The sequence below is a fragment of the Acomys minous genome (assembly GCF_964271855.1).
Source record: "Acomys minous genome assembly, chromosome: 11".
NCBI lineage: Eukaryota > Metazoa > Chordata > Mammalia > Rodentia > Muridae > Acomys > Acomys minous.
This window is the reverse complement of record NC_140492.1, coordinates 84,916,531-84,938,726: the sequence shown is the minus strand read 5'-3', so window position 1 is coordinate 84,938,726 and position 22,196 is coordinate 84,916,531.

Genomic DNA, 22,196 nt, shown 5'->3' with positions numbered 1-22,196 from the left:
CCAAATGTGACATGTCCATTACACTTCATTTTGCCAGGGCCCAGGGTTTTTTCCAGAAGAGCAGGCAGAAAGATTTTAAGAGTCAGAGGTGGTAGGTGACAATCATTGAACTGGTTTTTTTCTTTTTCTTTCTATTGTATTTTTACATATACATTTATATTATTACACATAAATAAAATAAAGTACACATCGAGACAAACCATAAAACATTCAAGAATTATATAAATGTTATGTTCATAGTGATTGACTATCTGTATTTTAAAAGCTTGAAGAAAACATCTCTGCTATGTTGGTGAGTCTAAAATTCTGAATATAAATCAATATCTATCATATCTCATCTCTATCAATTTATACATCTATGTAGACCTAAAAACATCCTTTTAAAATATTTTACTAATTTATTCATATTACATGTCAATTGTTATCCCATCCCTTGTATCCTCCCTCCCTCCCGCTTTCCCCCTACTCTCTTCTCCTATGACTGTGACTGAGGGGGACCTTCTCTCCCTGTATATGCTCATAGGGTATCAAGTCTCTTCTTGGCCACCTGCTATCCTTCCTCTGAGTGCCACCAGGCCTCTCCATTAAAGGAACGTGGCCAAAAATGGGGCACAAGAGTGTGTGTGAAAGTCAGTCCCCATTCTCCACTTAACTGGAAGCGTCATAACCCCTAAACAACTAAACTCAAATATAAGACTAAAGTATATGGTCTTTAACCCCATCAGAGGCTTGAGTAATGCAAGCTAATCATTAATTGATCAAATCTGGTCATGTCAATTACTAGTATATTTCTATCACAAAAATATACATCCTAGGTTTAACAGATAGATATGATTCTATAGATATATAAGGTAAAATAGTTAGATTAGGTCTTCAAAAGCCCCAGAGACCTACAGAATATGGCATTTAAAGATGTTTCTGTTATTTTAAAGATTCTTTGACAAGACAACTCCTGACAACATCTAGCATAACTCAAAGAAGATGATGAGCATCAGAGAACCTCCTTATGGAGATGGCTTCAAATCATTGAAATTCTTAAAGTTGTTCATTTAAAATTCTCCTAGGGTAGTTTATTAGTCTCTGTATCTTTGGGATTCACACTGGTACTTTGGTTCTTTTTTTCTTTTGAGCTATCATATTTCCATGAATATTCACAATCTTGTGGCCTGGCATATATCTGTGCATTGGAAAAAGTAGCAACCCTTTTTTAATGTTCTTTTTAGACTGTCTTTTATGTACAGTGCTATAAATATTCTGATTTTTTTTCTTTGATGTGGACAGAATGCTTCTGAGGTCTTTGATAAGCTTTCTTTCCCTCTTGTTCAATGGGATAGAAAATTTTGCTTCTATGCCAAAGGTACCAGCTTAGTCTCTATGTCTTAGAAGTCAGGGGTGAAGCCTGGGTACACGTGAATGGACCCAGAACTTAGCATAACAAGGATCAGACTGAAATCTTGGTCTTTAATTGGAGACATGATGACATAGTCCTCTATGGTAAATTGATGACTATGTTTTCATAGGCTTAGGTATGTAGGTTAGTATCTAGGTCAATATGAATGATCTTGGGTTCGGTCAACATATGTTACTAAGGCCTCTAGAGGTGGCTTAAAGCCAGAGTCAAAACTGTCATGCTTAGTTCTGAAGTCTCAAGGAAATGCTTCGAATCTTGGGCCCTGGCAGCTGCTGAGACACTGTCATGTTCTTGGAGTCTCAACCTATGGGTGGTAGTCTAGAGCCTGAGGTTCATGGAGCCAACCTGGTACCAGATTGGCCCTAGTGTCTAGGATTTTAGCATAAGACCAGAAAATGGGTTTGGGAGAGTGTTTTGAAATAGAACTTGAATTTTTGGGAGAAGAGCTGGATCTTAGGTTTTTGTGGAATATCGTATAACATGAGGTCTTTGTAGACCTTGCCTCCACTGTAGCGGATCTAGATCCTAGAATCTGGGAGGCTGTTATGGTACCTATATTCATATGAAGATACTTGAATCTGAGCACATGGCATGGAGTCTGGCTCTACAGAGGCCAATGACAAGGATGGAAGTTGGAATAATTAATACAAGAAGACAGTCATAAGCCTAGACCTATGGGAGCTGTCCTGGAATTGGGTTGACAGTCTATTGTTGGCTCTGATTCCTTAACAATTAAACTTTATTATGAATTTATTAAACATTAAACAAAGGTATCTTCCTTACAACCCAACTATCTTAAACAGGGGGGAAAAGAGATAAAGGAGAATAAGAATGAAAATTTCTGGATATCAGTTCCATGGGGCCAATCCTTTGGTGTAATTCTCTGGGGAATCTTGCAGATCCTTTACACAAAAGAAGAAAGCAGCACTGCTCCTGACCAAACTTAGAGCCTTCTTTCTCCTGCTCGCCCCCCTCCATCTCTCCTCCTATTCCCAGGTTTTTGTTCTTAATCCAGGGCCCATCTCAGTCCATCACAAATCTTTATCTCAGTGGGGGTGTCAGTGAGGTCTCACTCAGGTCAAGCCACCCAAGACTGCTTTCACCTTGGGCCCAGTCTAAGGCAAGATCACACTCCTTCCAAGGTGTATCCTCAACCCATGAAAGAAAACCAAATAGCTGGAGTTTCAATGACTGCTCCAAAGCCCAAGGCCTCGTGGGTCAGCCTATTTCTGGAACTAGGCTGGTTTCCGAGAGATCATGGGAGCGGGTCTAGTGCTATAGCCGACCAAAATACTGTGCTTACAGGCTTGTTCTTATTCTGACAAAGTCTGAATCTTTATTTAACCAGTCTAGTGCTAGAAAAGGCTTTACAGATGAGTTTGTGGCAGATAGTCTGGAGCATGCGCCTTTGGCAGCAGGCTTGAAGTGGAAGTCCACAAGGGCTAGCTGGCTTTTTAGAGCTAGCCTGTAGCTCAGAGAGTGGAGGCTGGCCCAATGCTACTGCAGGTCTGAAGCCAGAAGCTCTGAGAACCAGCTAAGTTCTTACTTAGCTTCTCCTGGTTGGACTTGATGCAGAGTAAAGCCGAAGGAGAATTCCTCTCTGTGTGATTATGAGTATCCTAATTTCTTGTCTGGGTTTCTGGAAGGGGGCATTTTTTCCTACATGACACATTTTTTTTTATTTCATTTTAAATAAGCTTGTAATGGAAATTTTCTAAGATTTGTTTTCATGTCTTAGTTGAAACTGGGTAGTACCCGTGTGTATTGGAATGCTGAAATACACAATAAAGTCGAACCTTATAAAAATAGCTAAAAACAGAATATAAGGACAGAGGGGTTACATTTACGTCTTAATGGTGTAACTGTTGGATCTGTTGTGGAACTACATGCGGCAACAGCAAACCAGGAGAAAACTTAGTTTTTTCTTCATATGCTAAGTTAATTCATACTTCTCCTTCTGGTAAATTAATACAATTTACAATTTTTCCCCATATGTATAAAGAATTCTGATTTACTTTCTCTTTTGACATGGTGGTATTTTTATAAGAAATAGTGTAAAACTAGGTGGTTCAGATATTTTTCCCCCATGATTTATCTTGTATAGATATAATCCATTTGCATGTGAAACAGTCTTCAAGAGAGCACAGGAAAGTCAGTTTCATGGAGACATCATGTATTGGTGCGAATCTTCTGTTCCCACCGCAGTTGCTTTGTAGTGCATTAATCCTTAATGGATGAATAGCATTAGATCAAATGACTATAAAACATCTTAAATGCCATGAGTTTTGATGTGTTCCATACATTTCCCCTGGATTTTTGTCCATATTACATAATCACTGTTCATTTGGCACAGTGTGTTGCTTTTGAAACAGCTTCACGTTTAAGGAAGCATGAAGACAGAATTGCTCATAAAATCAGAAAGGAGGTGTGTGTGTGTGTGTGTGTGTGTGTGTGTGTGTGTGTGTGTGTGTGTGTGTGTGTTGTGTGTGTGTGTGTGTGTGTGTGTGTGTGTGTGTGTGGTGTGTGTGTGTTGTAAAAATGAAAGCATTCCACCTTTAGTGTACAGTAAAAGCTCATGCTGAGCTAAAACTTTATGATTAAGGAATCAACATAAATAGTCACTTAAAGGCTTTTCACATTATGTGTTTTTTCATTTGGTGAGGCATTCATATTAAAGAAATTCTATTTACTAAGGAATTAGAAAAAATAACTTTGTCCATTGCGTGTTTCGGTTTACTCCAGAAAGCCTAAGTATGAGAAGAAAAAAATGCAAATGTATATAATAGATTAATCTGAGGACGTTTCTACTTAAAGGGAGAAGAAAAATTAACAAGGACCTCTTGTTAATTAGCAAAGACACACACACACACATGTATGCACACATGCACACACACACACACACACACACACACACACACACACACACACACACCTTCCTTTCCTGTCCTACACCAGTCTTTCAGTGCAATTAGATTTAACTGGGATCAGTGACATCACCTTCAAAAGCTGTGTAATATGTTTGTAAGTCACCTGCAGAATCATCACAAACATCTCCTTCACGTTTAGTTATTTCTAGTCAGATGGACTTCAAGTCTCCATGTCTGCCTTACTCACATGGACAGTTGGAGACGAATTCAAAGGTGATTTGTGAGCATATTCCACAGATTTTTCAAATTAACACCAGGGATCCTAATGGAAATCTCTCCCATCTTAAAACACTTTTCTAATTAAATAGGTTCCCATTTAAGTTTCCTTTAAACTACTGAGTTGTATAAAGACTCTGTTTTCACCTAACCTGGTCAGTAATATCATTTCTATAGGTGAAGGATGCAAAGAATGTTCTAAACAAATATTTTGTAAAACAAATCCTTTTGGGGAATCACCGCGCATGGATATTCAAAGCTGTGCTGCACTGAGCCACACCCCCTTTAATTATTAGAATTTTGGTGGTTTTAAAAAGCTAGTTGTTAAAGGCTTTAGCTGAGAATTTTTAGGCGTGCAAGATTTAAATGAAACATGTTATCTAAAATATGCATAACACATCTAAAAAATTATCTTCTGATTAATTTACTGAATGGTAAAGAAGAGTTGAAATTGTTCACCTCCCATGTGCCATGCTGAAAAAAGCTGCAATGTCATGTTACTGTTCGTGGTTTTTTTTTTTTAACTACATGATCATTTAGTATTCCATAGTAGGAGCATTTAAACCTTAAAAATCACTAAATATTACAACTAGGGTTGAATTACTATTGTATTGACTACAGGATCTTGAATAAATGATAAAGAAAATGTTAAACCTGAAGATTAATTTGACTTTTCTTCATATCCTACCTATTGCAAACAGCACAAAAGTTAAAGAAATATGCTGCCAGTATTTGAAAACTAGTCTTTAATTCAATGAAGTTGCCCAAACATATCATGGAGAGATGAGTGTAATGGTGAATACATGACCTTGTATAATAAACTTGTATCCGTAGTTAAATGCAGTCCTTGTTTCCTAAATAAGCATTGCTGTATACAAAAAAAGGCTTCTAAGAGGACTTGAGAGCTTTAGGGATTGGCCTATGTTTGACTGGTGCTCCAGCAACGTTGGATCAGTTACATCGACACGTAGTAGGAGAAAGAACTTTCATGACACAGAACTAATTACTGCGAAACCAACAAACCAGGAAGTTTGTGGAGTTGCCAAATGTCTGACTACTTTCCCTAATGTCTTGTCAACTTCTCATCTCACCCATGACTTTAGAAGTTGATGTAGCCATGGGATACAGGCCCCACCTTCCCAGCCTTCCCTATGGGTCTGTTTTGGGGGAGCGGATCGGTTGCTCCATTGGAACAGTGTAAAAAAAAACTTCTTAGAGTTTTGCCAGCCTTCTGAGCTACCGTTCAGGACCCGTGTCTTTGACGCACGTCTTTTATCTATTTGAAGATACGTATTCTACACTTGAGGAAATTTAAAATTTTAAATTATAATAAGCTGCTTTCATACATTTGGATCTCTTTCTATGGAACAAATTTTTTCTCCTCTAATTACTCTTCTGTAGTCAATATTCTGCTGTCTTCCACATTTGTGTTATCTAATATATCCACATGGTGGAGAATAGGGATACGGGTGGAAAACAGCAGATTTATTAGACGTTTGGTCATGACTCTGCAGAGCTGAATGGTAGTGTTCTTAGGCGTTTCCACTCACTAACCCTCTTCACTTCTGAGTATGCTGGGAAGATGAAGAAAGATGCTTCATTTGAAGGTACACACCCCTCACCTCCCAGAAACGAAAGCTAGTTAGCTCAAAGGGATTAAAGGAGAGGTATCCTTGTATAAAGGACATTCTTCCTAGAAAGAGCAGTGCCTATGTTGTAGAAACAGCTGATGCTCTGCTCAGAGTGTTCTCAACTGTGCAATAAATATCTCTGTTTAAATGGTATACCCTGTCCTTTGGAGAGAGACCAGTTCACACACTATATTGTTTAAGTAATCTGGCTGTGATAGGAATTGCTGCAAGTCCTCACGGTGCTCCTTAGAGGTTTTTTTTTTTTCTTTTTTGGGGTAGGTTTGGGGATTCTTAACTGCTATGGAGTTGTTTAAGGACTATGCCATGAAATTGGGATTTCACACATTTATCTGGCTTTATTAAGAATCCCCATATCATTCAAGAATTTGAGAAGCCACTGTACGGATCTGACTGTTACAAACTCAGTGAGTTAACATGCATATATTAATCATTTGGTACCAAGTTGAAGTTGCTTATTTTCTGTAACTATACCCAGATCTTAATCCTACCAGTAATAAGACAAGCATTGAAATTTTACTTTTTGAATAAGTAAAATGCAAAGATCAAAACTAAAACCATAAATTTCAAATTTATAAATTATTTCAAATGTGAAAAAATTCTCTCATGTTATATTCTATATTTGTCCATGCCTTTTCCTAGCACAATTTAAACAGTTTTTGTTCTGTTCATTTTCAGATGTGTCTATACGTAAAAGTATCTGAGTGTGAGTGCATTGTAATATGAATTTGATATGGATGTGTGACTTATATATGTATTTATAAACTTACTACACAATTAGTTTTGAAAATCTGTTCCATAGATTTATTTATGCATGGACAGTATAAGAGGGCTTATGATAATGTTTACTGCAATATTAATTGTGTTGTTAAAATAGAGAAAAACTAAAAAAAAAAGATTTATCAACAAGACACAAGGTTAAATAAGTCATGGTGCACCTATAAATATGCTCTGCACTGGGAGAAAAATGTGTAGGCATACATACATACTGAAGTACTAAAATAGAAATACAACAAGCATAGATTTTTTAAATGAAAACATTAATGAAACTTTGTCTAAATGTTAATCGTTATGGTAAGAAATAGAAAATAATAAATATTTTTGAATATCCATTACCTTTGATATATACATATATGTATATGCATATATATATATATGAATAATTTATCCTCAGGGAGAGTAAAAAAAACCAAAGGTTTAAATTTGAGAATCAAAGTGGTACATTTTTTACTGAAATACAAATCTGAATAATGGAGTAGATAAAAGCTGAGAAAAATGGTAGATAAATTATGGTATGTCTACATAATGTGATGCAATTTAGTTGTATGAGACTTACAACCTTGGAAATTTTTTTCTAAAACATAACTAATGTAAAGGTAGAAAAAAAGTCATCAAGAATGAAAACGGCCATGTATGGCTAATATTGTCTGTGATGCCGTTGTAGAAAATGCACATAAAAGCTGATCACATTCGTTAAAGATGAGACTATTGGTGATTTTATACCATTTATTGCCTCATTCTTTATTTTCTGAAAATTTATCACTCATTCCACACTGCTGGAAGAGGTGGGAAAATAAACTCTTTTAAAAATGTGATTGAAGTCTTTCCAGGAGAGAGTAATTGAAGAAAACAACTCCAATTTGGTGCCTTTGTTAGTTGGGAGGTGAGGACATAATTCATTCTTGGCATGAAGGTGACTTCTTTTACCCATCATTTTGCTCTTTTTTTTTTTTCTTTTCTTTACTAGGTCAAACAATTTAAGGCTAAATGCTTACTTAGTTCAATAGCCCAGTAGGTAGAATGTAAGTGACATGACAGAATAAATATTTACAATTATTATCCCGTGGCAGGCATGTTTTTATAAAGCACATTACAAGATACACTACAAGATTGGCCTTAGTCTATTAACTTTAATTATTCACGGATATGTTAAAACAACCTAGTGAATAAAATACGTTGCATTCCTGTAAGTCTAAAGTTGGTTGAATTAGACAAGAGGGTGAACAGATTTGGAGGTCAGTTATCCAAAATTCTTAAGGAAAGTATGCTATAAACAAGAATAATTTAGTGCATAAGGAAGGCATGGCTGGTAGCGCTCGCAGTTCAGTGGCTCATTTCAGTCTATGAGAAGAGACTGCCAGTTCATCTGAGCGTCTAACTGCCTCCTTTTCCTTTGCATTTATGTGGCCCGTGTCTTAGTCTCTATAACCCTCTGTTTTTCATGTTGAATTAAAATTGCGTTGGTTTTCTATTCTTCTCTCTACGAAATGAGTCAATGAACCTATACTGCAGTTTCACATCCTGCTATTCTTCCAGAGATGTGCTATGTTTCTCATTTACCGTCTCCTAATTCACTTGAGCATCCTCCTTGTTTGAGATACTGGCTATAAACATGTTCTTACTTGTCACCCCTATCAGAGGGTAACATTCCGTACCTAAATATTTTGTTTCTACTTGATTTTCTACGTTATAACTTAATTCTTTTGGGAAGTATATGAGCATTTTAAAGAAGTTTTTTACAAGAAATTTACAACCTGAAGCAACTGCCATGTCTCAGTGATCAACATAAAGAATGAAATATATCCCATCTACACACATATTTTGTGGAGTATTATTCTTTCCTTATAAAAAATGTTCTCTGAGTAAGCTTTTAGTGCTCCTCCATCCAGTTCAGCTATGAAACTCTGTGTGGTCAGAGAGACCAACCATTTGGTGATATAGCCTCATTCCTGGTTCAGAGAACTCACTGAGTGAAGACTGAACCATCCTTGCAGGATTTCCTAGAAAGCTGTGTTTGAGACTTATCCAGTACTCTAAGTGACTTTTTAGCCAATTTGGAAATTTCCCGAAGATCCTGTTTCCTAATATTTCTTATTTTCCATAATTTCTTGTTATGATTCCAGTGAGGTTTGTAAGTTACAGTGTTTGATCACGTAATACTGTGCTTTTATTTTTTTTCATGTGTGTGCTGTGTGACTTGTTAGTGGCTTTCTTTTGCATTCTCTAGTTTTGTCTTTTGCTCTGTGCATTTGATTATCAATTTTGTTAGATTAAGAAATGCCCAGGAGACCCAGGTGTGGTACCACATACTTGGGGTCCCTGAACACTGGAGACTGAGATAGAGAGAGCCAGAGATACAGGCTATCCTGGACAACATGAAACCCATGGTTATTAAGTTTTAGAATAAAGAAAACTTATTAATGACAGAAGACAAAATAATAATTCCATGGATGGTAAGAATTATTTAGGGGTGGATAATCTCATTAAATACACCAAAACTATAGTGGTGCCTATTATTTATATAACTATTTAAATTTTAATACAATTTGTTCATTTAACTGTGCATAAAAAAACACAAACTCTAGGAGAATAGAAACACTGTCAGTCTGAGTTATTGATATATCTCCAAAAGTCTATATGCTTGTCACATAGAGTAAGCATTTAGAAGTTTAATCTATACTTTAGTGAATGAATTTATTTAAGTATTTTTCTGGAGTATGACTTATCCAGGGATAATAATTAGCACCTTGGGATGATAGAAATTATGCTTATGTGTTAGCAGTTAAGTGGCAGACTTGTGGCTGTCCATGAGAAGACCTACCTAAGAGATCAGTGTCATTTGACAGATGATTCACTATCCTGCCCACCAAAGCAAATCAAAAGACAAGCAAAAGATATGGCTAGCGAAACAACGTGCAGAGATTCTTATAAACTACCTAATGAGTGCCACGTAGGTTAAAAGCAATGTATGTGTGCTAGCAATGTGGCCTGTTAAAACACTTGTTGAAAGAGAAAAATAACTCCTGAAAGTTTTCTTTGATCTCCACATGTCAGTGGAATGCACATACACACATGCACACACAGACACATATCACAAATACCAAATAAACAGAAGTGATTTTTGTTCCCTAGTTCACCTTCTGTAATAATTCTGATGACGTCTTCATTTCATTGTTATTCTATGTACCATCACCACCAAAAGCAACATGATCACCATCATCGGTGATCCATACACCATTAATATTACACACACACACACACACACACACACACACACACACACACACACACACGTTTACCATTAAGAAATAATGTGAGAATACAATGTGTGTATAATATATGTATTCATAAATATTTCCCCATGTTATTTATATGTTTGTAAGTAGAATAACGTTATTCATATCATTTTGAAATTTGCTTTTTAACTGAGTTTATTTTCGAGATGCGCCATGCTTTCTAATGGACTAATTTACTTGGTTCATTTGACTGCTGAGTACCTTTACATTGTACAAAGAAAAAAAACTTCAGTTTGTTTTGTACTGCTCACATTTGTCTTTTCAATTGTTCTTTTTTCTCCTGCTGTTGTCAAAAAAAAGAAAAGAAAAAGAAAAAGACAGAAAAAAGAAAAAGAAACCACCATGTACACTAGATTTTTTTCAAATGTATAATTTTTATCCATCTTTACATCAAGTGCTATTAGTTAACTACTTTGTATGATGTTCCCATTTGTCTCGAGTCAGTGAAAGTACATTCTTCCTGATACCTTTTATTCTTCATTGGTTACATCAAGGTAGGCATACCCAAAGCCCTATCTCTGTAACCTACCATCGCTCATATCCTGAGTGATTCAAATCTATATTCAGGTTGTTTCCAGTTGCCCACTGGACACCCCCAGCTGGATGTCATATTTGACCTACATTCACACCTCTTCCTCTCAAATGTGTTCATCTTTCTCTGCTTCCTATTTAACTGGCAGCAGCACCATCTTAACAATCATTCAGGCTCAAAAGCTTGGAATGATTTATAAGTCCCTTGGGCCTCATCAGTTGCCAAGACCTGCAAATTACTGTTCCATTCATTCTGCCAAATTGGTTCCCACTGCTATAACCCTGGTTTAAACACCATGACTTCTAGGCTTTTCACAATAGTGTAGCTTGTTTTCCTCCTCCTAAGTGTCTTTCTGCATCCTAGGCATCCTGTATCCCGCTTGATTAATTTTTCTAACGCACAATTCAGTTCATAATATTTCCCTGTTTGAAAGCTTTTTAACAGCTTTCTGTTGCCTGTAAAATAAACTCTATCCGTTTTAAGCTTAAATTCAGGTTTCTCTGAAAACTGACTTGTTTACCCTGTCAAACTTATTACTGCTTTATTTAATATGTCACATATGCCTATCAAATGGAATAGCTCCCTGTTTCTCTACCTGTTTGTATACTCTGGGCTAAAGTGTGACAATAACCCACTGTAAAATCTCTTTCTTAAAATGATGAAAATTTATATCTCACAAAAAATATATGTAGCACTTTCAGCTCAGATAGGCAGAAACGTCTTTGTTTATTGCAATCATTTAAAAATCTCGAGTACGGGGGCATCCTTAGTCTTCCTTGTTTCCGGTTGGAGAGCATGTTAGAGGATTCTACATTAACAGTTAACATTACAGCATGGCAGTGACACAATTTACTTTAACTGACCACTCACTGACCCAAATTAATCATGTTTTTAATTGATGCTGAGGCACACCAGAAAATTCAAACAAGCAGTGTGCACTAAGAAGGGCTCCAGATACTAATGACCATTCTAATCCTTGTATCCATTCCTAGCATTTTCTCCTGAAGATGATTGCTTTTTATTATCTGTTTTCCTTGCCAGATTGTCTACCCTCATTCCAAGGATAGCTCACATTTCTTCAATGAGTTCATTCTGGGTTTTTTAGACATATTCCCTTTCTGCTCCCATTTGTTGAAGTCCTTTACTGTTGAAATAATTATTTATGGCTTGGCATTTCAATCTTACAGACCAAAATGTATTCTTTATTCACCATTGAATACATGATGATTAGCAATGAACACATGAATCCATAATTTGGTTAGTGTCTTGTGATCAGTTATAGCTGTGTTATTGGCAGAGAAGAGGAAGGAATGATTTCTATTACTTATTTATGAGAGGAATATTTTATTATTCTTTCTATGGGTAAGGTTGGACTCTACAAACACATATAAAAATGTGTTTCTGCATGCACGGTATATGTATATTTATATATCTTATGTATATACATATAGTTAGCAGATCTTAGCTAGTACGGTACAAATATAGAGTAAATTAATTATGAATCTGCCTTATTCTCACTCTCAAATTGCTGGCATGCTATTATAACTCTTTTAACTCTTCTTTTTCTTTTGACAAATGGTTTATTTTACCATTGCCCTTGTATAGTAATAAGATATATAGTCTAGGGGTATTTTATAAGCAGAATATTTTATAGAATGTCTACCAAAAATTGAGCAGAAAAGATAAACCAGTGAACTTCAGTTGCCTTACCTTTTTTTAGTCTTTTATCACTGTTTTATTGGACATGTTGTCTGTGTACCGTACTACGGTAAGATATAATGTTGGGTTAACAGTCTCGGGAGAAACTTAATGTTCAGAAAACAATTCATTCATTCTACTCACCTAGCTCTGTATGCCAAATTGGTTAGCATGTATAACCCTTCCTTCAATGCCTGAGCTTGGAATCAATAATTCTCCAACTGCACACCTGGTCTGGATTGGTTGGGTTCTCATTCACAGCTTAACTGCTGTATTCTCTCAAAAGGCTGCTTCATTTTCCAGACACTTTAGCAATATTTGGGAGAGAGCAATGAACTCAGTAAAGTTCATAGTGTGACTTTTTTTTTTAAATGTCTGACAGTCTTAATTCTCCAAGAAAAGCAAAAATAAAGAAAACTGTTCAAATTAAGCGGTCTAGAAATGATACAGCAAACACGGGTATCTATGAGTAAATCATTATTGATGGAGCTTGGATTATTTGAAAAAGGTTTTATGGAAAGAAATTAAGAGTTGTTCGGAAACCCAGTTTTGAACGGCTATATGCCAATGGGAAACTATTAAAGAATGTCAAAGACTGAAGTAAAAACATCCAATTTATTCTACAGGAGTTAAGCTCTTGCTGGATTAAGGGGGAAAATCTTGATTGTGAAGGTGGGAGAACTTAAAAGCCATCTCCAGCATTTGAGATAGAATCCAAGGTGGTAAGATAGAAGGAGCTTAAGGAGAAAAAAAACAAACAGAATTAAAAAAAAAGAGTAAATATATTGTAACAGACAGCTTAGAAGAGCAGGAAAGCTTCTTAGGATGGACAACGTGAGTAAAATCTGCAACTTAATATTTGGTATGAAGAAAAAGAGATTGGGAGTTGGAAAGATGTGTCCAGTAGAAAGACACCATTTGATGAAATGATGTGAGAACTGATGGAAGAGTCATACAACGTTTGAGAACAGTTTCAAGAATCAAGGTGAACGTTAAGGGTGTATTTAGAAGCCTCTGTCTGACGATCTAAATTGCACAAATGCAGAGGCAAGTGGGTAGGTAATCCAAGGTTAATGAAATATAATAAAAAAGATATGTGTGTAAAGGGGCTGAGACTACTTGAGTCTGTATAAGGAATTAAGTAAGGCGGTTAAGGAGGAGGATGGATGCATCAGATGTCCCAAGGACTGTATAATATGACAAGAACAGGTATAGAGAAAGGCTCCAGGAGACAGCAGGGTGTGCTCAAAGAGAAAAGCTAAATTTCTGCTGTCTAGGGTGAGCTTTGTCTCCTGGGAAAGTCAGGAAGGAAGTTGAAAAGTATCGTGGAGTAAAAATGGAGGCGATCTCATGGGACAGGCATGGTCATCAAGGAATTTGGAGCCACACTTGGGAATTCTCCCACAGGGCGATGGGATTCAGAGTGATGCATTCCAGCAGCAGGTGTCTGTGATCCAGGATCTACTCACTGACTATGGGAGCTTTCACCTGGAGGCCAGCTGATGCCAAATGAGCAAGAGGGTATGTTGTGAGAAAATGATTTACTTGCTGCCTTTCTGGACCAGTTTCCTTATCTGTGTAGTTGGCGTTAAACTTGTGATCCTTTTGTCTGTCTGTTTCTCTCTCTCTCCTAAGTGATGGTATTACCACATCCACCACAATTCCATAGCTCTCAACTGGTCTTTCTTTGCTGTATGTGTTCATCAGCTTTCTATAGAAAATACCTGAGTAGATTGACTTAAAAGGAAGAAAGATTTATTGGTCCATAATTTGAGTCCATAGTAACTCATTCTGAACGTTGGTGCCTGTGATGACCAGAACAGGATGATGAGGAGTGTGTGGAAAGACAAAGCTACTTATATTCTGGGGTTGGAAAGCAGAGACAAGGGACCAGGAAAGCTGAGACACAAGTATTGGCGTTGAGGGAAAGTGAGATTTTTAAATTAGAACAAGATCTGAAAGGGCTCCTTTGTGTTTTGTAATGATGCTTGAGGAGCTAGTAATTGTGCCCTGAGATTAATTTAAAGGGAAGGAGACCAAAGAATGAAAAAAAGTGGTCAAGTCCAGATCCCTGCTCCTTTCTGGGATGTTTGGAATACTCAGCTTCATGCACTACTTACTCAGATGTACTTGGATCAATGGAATAAAGCATCAGCTAGTTCAGTGTTGGCCGAGAGGTAGGAGCTGGGGCTAATTGGAAGAAGCTGGTCTTTGGGTCATGCCTTCTTGACCCATGACCTTGAAAGGCATGCCTTCTATCCCAACTCCCTATTTTCTCTCCTGACTGCCATGAGCTATCCAGTTTTCCTTGTCTTGTCGTCTTTCAGTGAAAGCCCTGAAAAGGTGAGCTGAAGCCCAGCTTCCCCCTTCAACTTGTTTGTCTCAGGCATTTCATCCTGGTAACTAAAAGCTCTTTTACGTCCATCTGGAAAACAATTTATCACAAACCGTGGCATTGCACTGAATGTCATACATGTATAAGTGTTTTTTTTTAAATAGTACAAATAATGTGGACTACATGAGATCTCTTGGTTTCATATATGCACAGAAGTAAAAGTGTGTAGGGGAAGAGATATGACTAATAGGAGGGGGTGGGTAAGAAAACAAATGGTGGTGGCATGAGACAGGGTGAGAATATGTTCAATGTACAGTGTACACCCATAAAAAAAGATGTTCAAAGTCAAAATAAGCAGAGTTTAGCTCTTTAGAATCTGAATGCTATATATATGCCATGCCATTGTATTTAAAGGAGGAGGTAAAAGACCCCCAACTGTTTCTGCACCTTGGAGTTTTGTTTTGTTTTGTTTTTACAATGAGACTACTAGTTCAGTGATATTTTGTTGACATGTAACTTTTCACCCTCAGCTATCACACCATTCAGAGAGTCACATATACCCTTCCCATGGTGGATGACTGGAAGGAAGGTAGCTTAGTGGGAGGAGCTCTTCCCACTGTCTAAGTACCAAGAAACGAAGAAGCCTGCTGTTTGCTATGGAATCCTGTGGGCCTCCCTCTCTGGAAAAGTCCTTACACTTCTCAGAGCTCATAGTTGATAGAACAGAGAGTACAAGCCACTTTCACCTTAGTGCTGGTAATAATTCTAGGGTTGGGAGAAACAGATGTTACTGACTGAATTCAGATGTTTAAACTTTAGGGCCCAGTTATTTTGGTTTTAGGGCCAGGTAAACTTTTAGGTAGGAAACATGATTAGAAATTGGCTGAGATCTTAATAGTGTAGTTATAAAATATGAGCAACAAAAACAATTTATCCAAGAAAACAGAATGGCATCTGAGAAACGTCTTTATTAAGGAGTAAAAGATTGAAATTAGCATTGGATCTTCGTATGTTTTAACCAAATTGGTGTTGTACTATTTTTCCTCTGAACTTATATTTGGCAATCATCATTTGAACAACCGATTTCTGTCAGCATTTGGGGAAACTGCATTAATTGAGGCATGTATAGGCCTCTTAAAGAAACAAGTCTGTGTACTTGCTTGTTTTTTAAATGTAAGACTCAGAGGGGATGCTTTACAATAATTATTGAATTCCATTTATATGTATATTTAGAGTAAATAAACCATTGGAATTTTTGCTGAAAAATGTCATTTTATCACAAAGAATACTTTCCTCTAATTCCAACATGTACAGTTTGAGCATATTTGGGACTGAACACTTTATCTAGAAACATTGTCAATGCAATCATTGCACAGATGGTTGGTGTGAAGTGAGTATCCACACTTACCTGTCTGTGTTGCCTCTATAATTGTGTGTATTGTGATTATGTAGATGTGTGCATGTGTGCTTGCAGCATGTACAAGTATGTTCAAAGGGAACATAATGAGTTCACTTTCTGATCTCTTTAATTAAAATAAGAAGAAATACAAATCTATTTAGCAGAGTACTAATTCCTATCCAAGGCTGTGATGGCTATTTTCTTTACATCTGGAACATGTGCTAGTTCCACCAGAAGAAGGGCAATCAGCCATAAGAGATGAAGAAAGAAAGCCTGTGTCACCTGTTTTCTGACAATAGTCACCAAGTGGCTCCTAGATGACAGGTGAAGATTGGCAAAGCTTACATTTCTCAGGAGGAAGCAAATGTAGCTGGGACAAGGTGAAAGCCTCAGTAAAAGGTCAGGAAGTGGCCTGGAGCTTTATTCCTTCAGGTTTGTGTTTACTCACCTGACCTCAAATGAATGCACATAACTCCTAATATGAGTACACAATGCACACTGATGATTTCAACCGAATTCTGTGTTAATTGCAATTGCACAATTCTAACCAATATGTAGGCTCATTTTGATCAAACAGCACAAAGTCATAAACCAAGTCCTTTGCTGTGCTTTCACGTGATACCAGAAAATATGCTTGGACTGTGATTGTCTGTTAAACTCCCCTAAACTAATATTTTTTTCTTCATTTAACCTAGACTTTTTTTTTAAGTTAGGTTGAAATCTCAATACAGAAAAATTCTTGTTTCTTTTATTTTTTTCCCCCTTCGACAAAATATGTGAATAGGTCAACATGAAGGTTTCTGTCACATTTTTTTTGAGAGTTGTAATTCTTTGTCAGTCATTCACCATTCTTCCTAAGAATAGAACACTAATAATTTCTGCCTGCAGAGAATCATGAAGACTTGGTTGTAAATGAAAATGAACTATGGAAGAGAACTAAATCCAACACTCTCAGCTATCTAATTATCTCAGCATAATTAACTGTTTGCTAGATTTAGTGCCCAAATCCTTTTTTTTTCCTAACTTAAATTTCATAGTCCTTTTGATTGCACAAATATGATAGTCTATCATGTATGTGAACTACAGAGAGTACATAAGGAATAATTAGATTCACCTGGATTTCTTCCTCTCTTTTTAACTTCATCTCCACCCCCTAAGCTTCAAATGCAAATTTAAAATACTACTTCTCCACATACAATCATACCATCATTATTTCTTCCTTCTTACTAAATCGCAACCTCAAAAAAAAAAGTGTCTAAATAAAAACAAAGAAATCACACATTTGAAGATAATTAATGCTTTTGCTTGAGAAGGATGTATCTGTTCCCAAGACATGTTTCTATGTCCACAGCAATCAGTGCTAATCACTTAGGTCCCTTCAAATCCTCCATCAGACCTCACATTTTTTTTTCTCACAAAAGTATTAGTTTGTAATTCATTATTTTTCTTCCAAATTTCCAAGAAAGAGGGAAGCAAGTCACCCACCAATCCCTCCTGTTGACCACTAATGCAGGCATGCGAGAAGCCGTAGAAATGGCCAGTAAATGGGGAAAATGCAAATATCCATCACCCCCATGGCTGTTTTGACACAGCAATTAGATTTGTGCAGAACAGCAAGATTGTTCCAATTCTATTCTCCCAAACATAAGTCTTAAAAAAAAGAGGTTACATTTGTGACTGTAGCTCGTGGAGCATCCAATCTGGCATCCTGAAAATCCATATGTAAGCCACACTTATATCTTAAACCTGTCAAACAAATAAATGTACAGAAGCAGGAATTTATGTACTTTATAGACTGTTTTGCCCTTTTAGAGCAAAAGCCTAATTTTCAAGTGTTGCTATTTTAACTTCTGGCAGTGCCTGGGAGATAACTGAGGTTCAAAATGTGAATTTTACAAGTAAAATGTGATTCAAAAATTGATTTACCCTGTTCTCACTACATGTGAGACAGAGAGGAGAAAGGCTGGGTGCCTGTGAGCTTCAGGCAAGGGGAAACATATTGCTAAGTACAGAAGCCGCGCAAAACTTTGCGGGTTTTCAGTTTAGACGTGAACTTGAGCCTTTCTCAGTTCAAGTTCTGTGTAGGGCCGGCAAAACATGACTTTCTGATTCAAAGAAAAGGCTTAAAAAGGCTTATAAAACAGACTTGCGAGCTTCTTGTACATCAAATACTTCTTACACAATGGCATTTAGATGATTTAAGTGTAAATGAATCAAAGGCATATGGATTGCATTTCCCTTGAAATAAGCATGGGCTTTAAAATGAGGGGGGAAAACACACTTGCCAAAATCTTTTTGGGTTGTGCTGCATCAAAAACATTTGGGAAATGACTTTCAATGTTTGGAAGAACCCCAGACATTGGGTTCAGCCACCCCTGGAGATTAAATCAGTGTCCTTCATCCAGTGATAACTAGGCCCCTGGTTTGCAGAGACAGTTCTTTAAAAATGTCAAGTTTCAAACCTGACACTCCCGAAAACCAAATTTCTCGATACTTGAATTGCTAATTCGGCGCTGGGGTCTTATTATGGAGTCTTCCCCAGAGACCGAGAATCCATTTTGTGTTAGTCAAACTACCAGAAACATATTTCAGTTTTCACCCTTTTTTTTTTTTAAAGTGTGGTTAAAAATGTAAGTTCGCTCTGTCCTGGAGGTAAAAATTAATGCTTGTGGGAAGCCAAAAGGATATCTAGTTTTCAATCTGAATGAAAGGCCTGAATGATCAGGAGATAGAAATGGAAAACTTGTTTGTTATGAACGTGTTCAGGCAGGAGTTCCGACATCATACATACGGCTGTTAGCATGCTTTAATTATAGAAAACAATAAAGAGAAAAAAAGAGGGGAGGAAAGAGGAAGGAACGGAAGAAAGTGGGGTGGTAAGATGTTCTTGGAACCGGAAAAGAGTTTGAATATAATGCAGAGACAAGTTAGATTTAGCAGAAGCAGGTGGCTCCTGAAAGTAACTAAACACCAGTGAGAGAAAACAACAAACTACACAAAAATCTAAGCAGACTGATGCCCAGTGAGTTGATATGCTGAATAAATGAAACGTCTTGGCAAAAGTGATTGACAACGGATCGGAAAGAACGAGAAAGGAGGAATCGAGCTGTTAAAGGAAACTATGCTAGAAGCCAAATCTAGGAAAAGCCTAAAAACACAGGGACTACTAAAAATTGAGAGAAAAGCTACAAAGACCAAGAAAAGCACAAGGAAAGCGTACGGACCTTGTGACGGGCTGGTGTTTCAGTCTGCGCTGCTGACTGGCTTACATTAAAAAGATCTGATTCTGCACGCAGCTCTGATGTGAGAGGAAACAGCTTTCAAAATCGTTTAATGCCCTCCTGATAGGAAGGTTAACAGGATTATCATGCAGTTCACTGGAGGACGGACAGAGGCTCCCAGCATGCCTCCTAGTCACTGTGCAATTCCCACAACCTCCTTTACAGAGAACTGTAAAATCATTGTGTCACTCAAAGGCATTAGTTAGAAAGCTGGGATGCTTTTAATGAGAGAAGTTCGACATGAAAAGGACGTGAAGAAGGGGAGAAAATGGACACTAGAACCCAGGCTGCTTTGGCTTCCTTCTGCCCTAGTCACTGAGGGCAGTGTCTGGCTAACTCCTCTGGCCGTTAGCTTTTGGTCCAGTTCCCTCTCCCTACCCACTGGGCTGCTTACAGCCTAGGTAACTAGGAAGTCCTCGTGTGCATGGCAGGTGACTGCTGCTCTGCTGTGCTTTCCAATCACTTTCTTATTACAGCGGGGAAAACACTTTCAATGTTCTCTCTTCTAAGCAACATTGTTTCGCATAGTCAGTGCCCTGCGGAGAGTTTAATGAGAAGTGTCTTTGTAATTGCCCAGCCTCAAGTATCAGTGGCATTAGCACCCGCTGGACATGGGAAAAGTGACAGTGGCAAAGGTGGTGGTCCAAGAACCCTCTGAGCAACGGAGCACAAATTTTAACTTTGCTATTGAATGAGCCATACATTTCTGCTTGATGAGTCCTTACATTTTGTAACTCAGGAAACGCCTTACTCGTAGGTAATTCACATCAGTTTATAGGACAGAACAGCTCTAAACTGTTGGTGACTTTACTTTTAGAAGGATTGTCCTCTGGTTATCTCACTGAGCGGTAGGCCGATTCCCATTCCAGAATCCCAATTCAAACATTTTGTAGCAGAATCTTCTAGGACCTTTGGGGTCCTTTCCTGCGTTGTTGTTAAGCAGAGTGAAAATGATCATGTGTTCATGATTAGAAGTGATGTATTATTCCTACAACATGGCTCTAATTGTAACTGCAAAGCATGCTGGGAAATGTAGTCTTCATGGGTGGAAGAAAAAGTATAGCTAAGCATAGAGTTATCTTCTACCACATTCATTAAAGGATTTTTCATCTTAGCTAGTCTTCCTTTCCTGCCTCTTCCATTTGTTTGGATGTGACTGAATTCAGGAACATAACTTATTGAGGAAACTGAGATTGAATATTTACTATAAATTGCTAATAGATGACTGTAACCAGAATTTAATACAAATTTGTCTAAATTGCAGGTTACATTCTCACTTCAGATTTATGGGATTTTTGGTGGCATCAGAGAAAACTTCAAAATAAAAGGAGCCCAACTCCTCCTTCCCCGTACCGCTGGAGAGCTCAGAGAGACTACATTCTCATTGGCATGAAAGCTTTGGTTCAGCAGATCCTGCACATGAATTGGTGAGATTATTTTTCTTGGTGTTCGAGAGGAAATCCCAAGTAGACACTGTCTTTCAACAGGAGAATAGAGAACACTGAAGGATGTGCCTCCAAATTGGATATAGAAATATGGCTTATCAAATGCTCTCAGAAAGAATTTGCTTCTCCTTTTACAAGAAGATCGAAGAAAAGCCAAGGGAAGACCACTATGGAAGAGTGAAATGTTTCTTCTAAAAAGCAGTTGAGGTTTTATTGATTTATTCTATTCTATTTATTTATTTTGAATTTCCGCTGAACCTTTTGTCCGTAAAAATTAGGCAGTGAAACTAAGTTTTATAGTGACAAGAACATAAGAACTTATAAAACGGCAAAAGTATCTCACTTGCAGCCATGCTTAAAATGCATACATACCTCTTTTCTTAGACTGTCTATTACAAATTAATAAAAGAATATAATTTAAAGGATGCCATTGTTTTACATATATAAGGCTGTAAGGTATCTAAAATTCTTATAAAATACTATTTTTTTTTAATTTCAGGTTTAAAAAAATTGTAATTATATTACTTGAATGGCTCTATCAGCCAGCATGGGCTGCTGTATTAACTACCACAGGCTTGGTAGGTTAGGAACCAGTAGTTCATTTTCTTACTGTTTGGGAGGCCAGAGGCCGGAGCTCAAACAGGTTGGTTCTGATGAGGGCTCTTTTACTGGGCCACCTCACTGCATTCTCCTGTAGTGGCCAGAGAATTCGGAGGTCTCTTCCTTGCCTCATGAGGACCCCCGACATTATTAGATCAGTCTTCAACCTAATAATCTTATTCAATTTTGATCACCTCCCAGAAGACCCTGTCTCCCGATCCAGTCTCATGAAGGAATGAGTCACAGGACCAGCATGACTAGCCATACCACATAATTGTTTAAAGCCACCATCACAGTTAAAAATGAGCAGATAGATACTCCTAGTTTGATTTTTACATATATAAGCTCGCATCTAATTAAAATAGACTCCAATAGACTTTTTCCTTAAATACATGAGCATTCTCATGAAAAAAATTTCATAAGTATTATAATTTCTTATTGCTATATTTTGGATTCCATTCAGGTACTTATGTTTAAAACTTACAAACATTTTTTTACAGCTGTGTTGGATTTTAATTTTTTTTTGCAAGTAGTAGGTATTTTTCAAACTGTGTAATTTAATCACGATTATTACCATGCTTTAAAAAGCTGACAAACCAGCCTGGTAACAATAAAATAATCACTGTT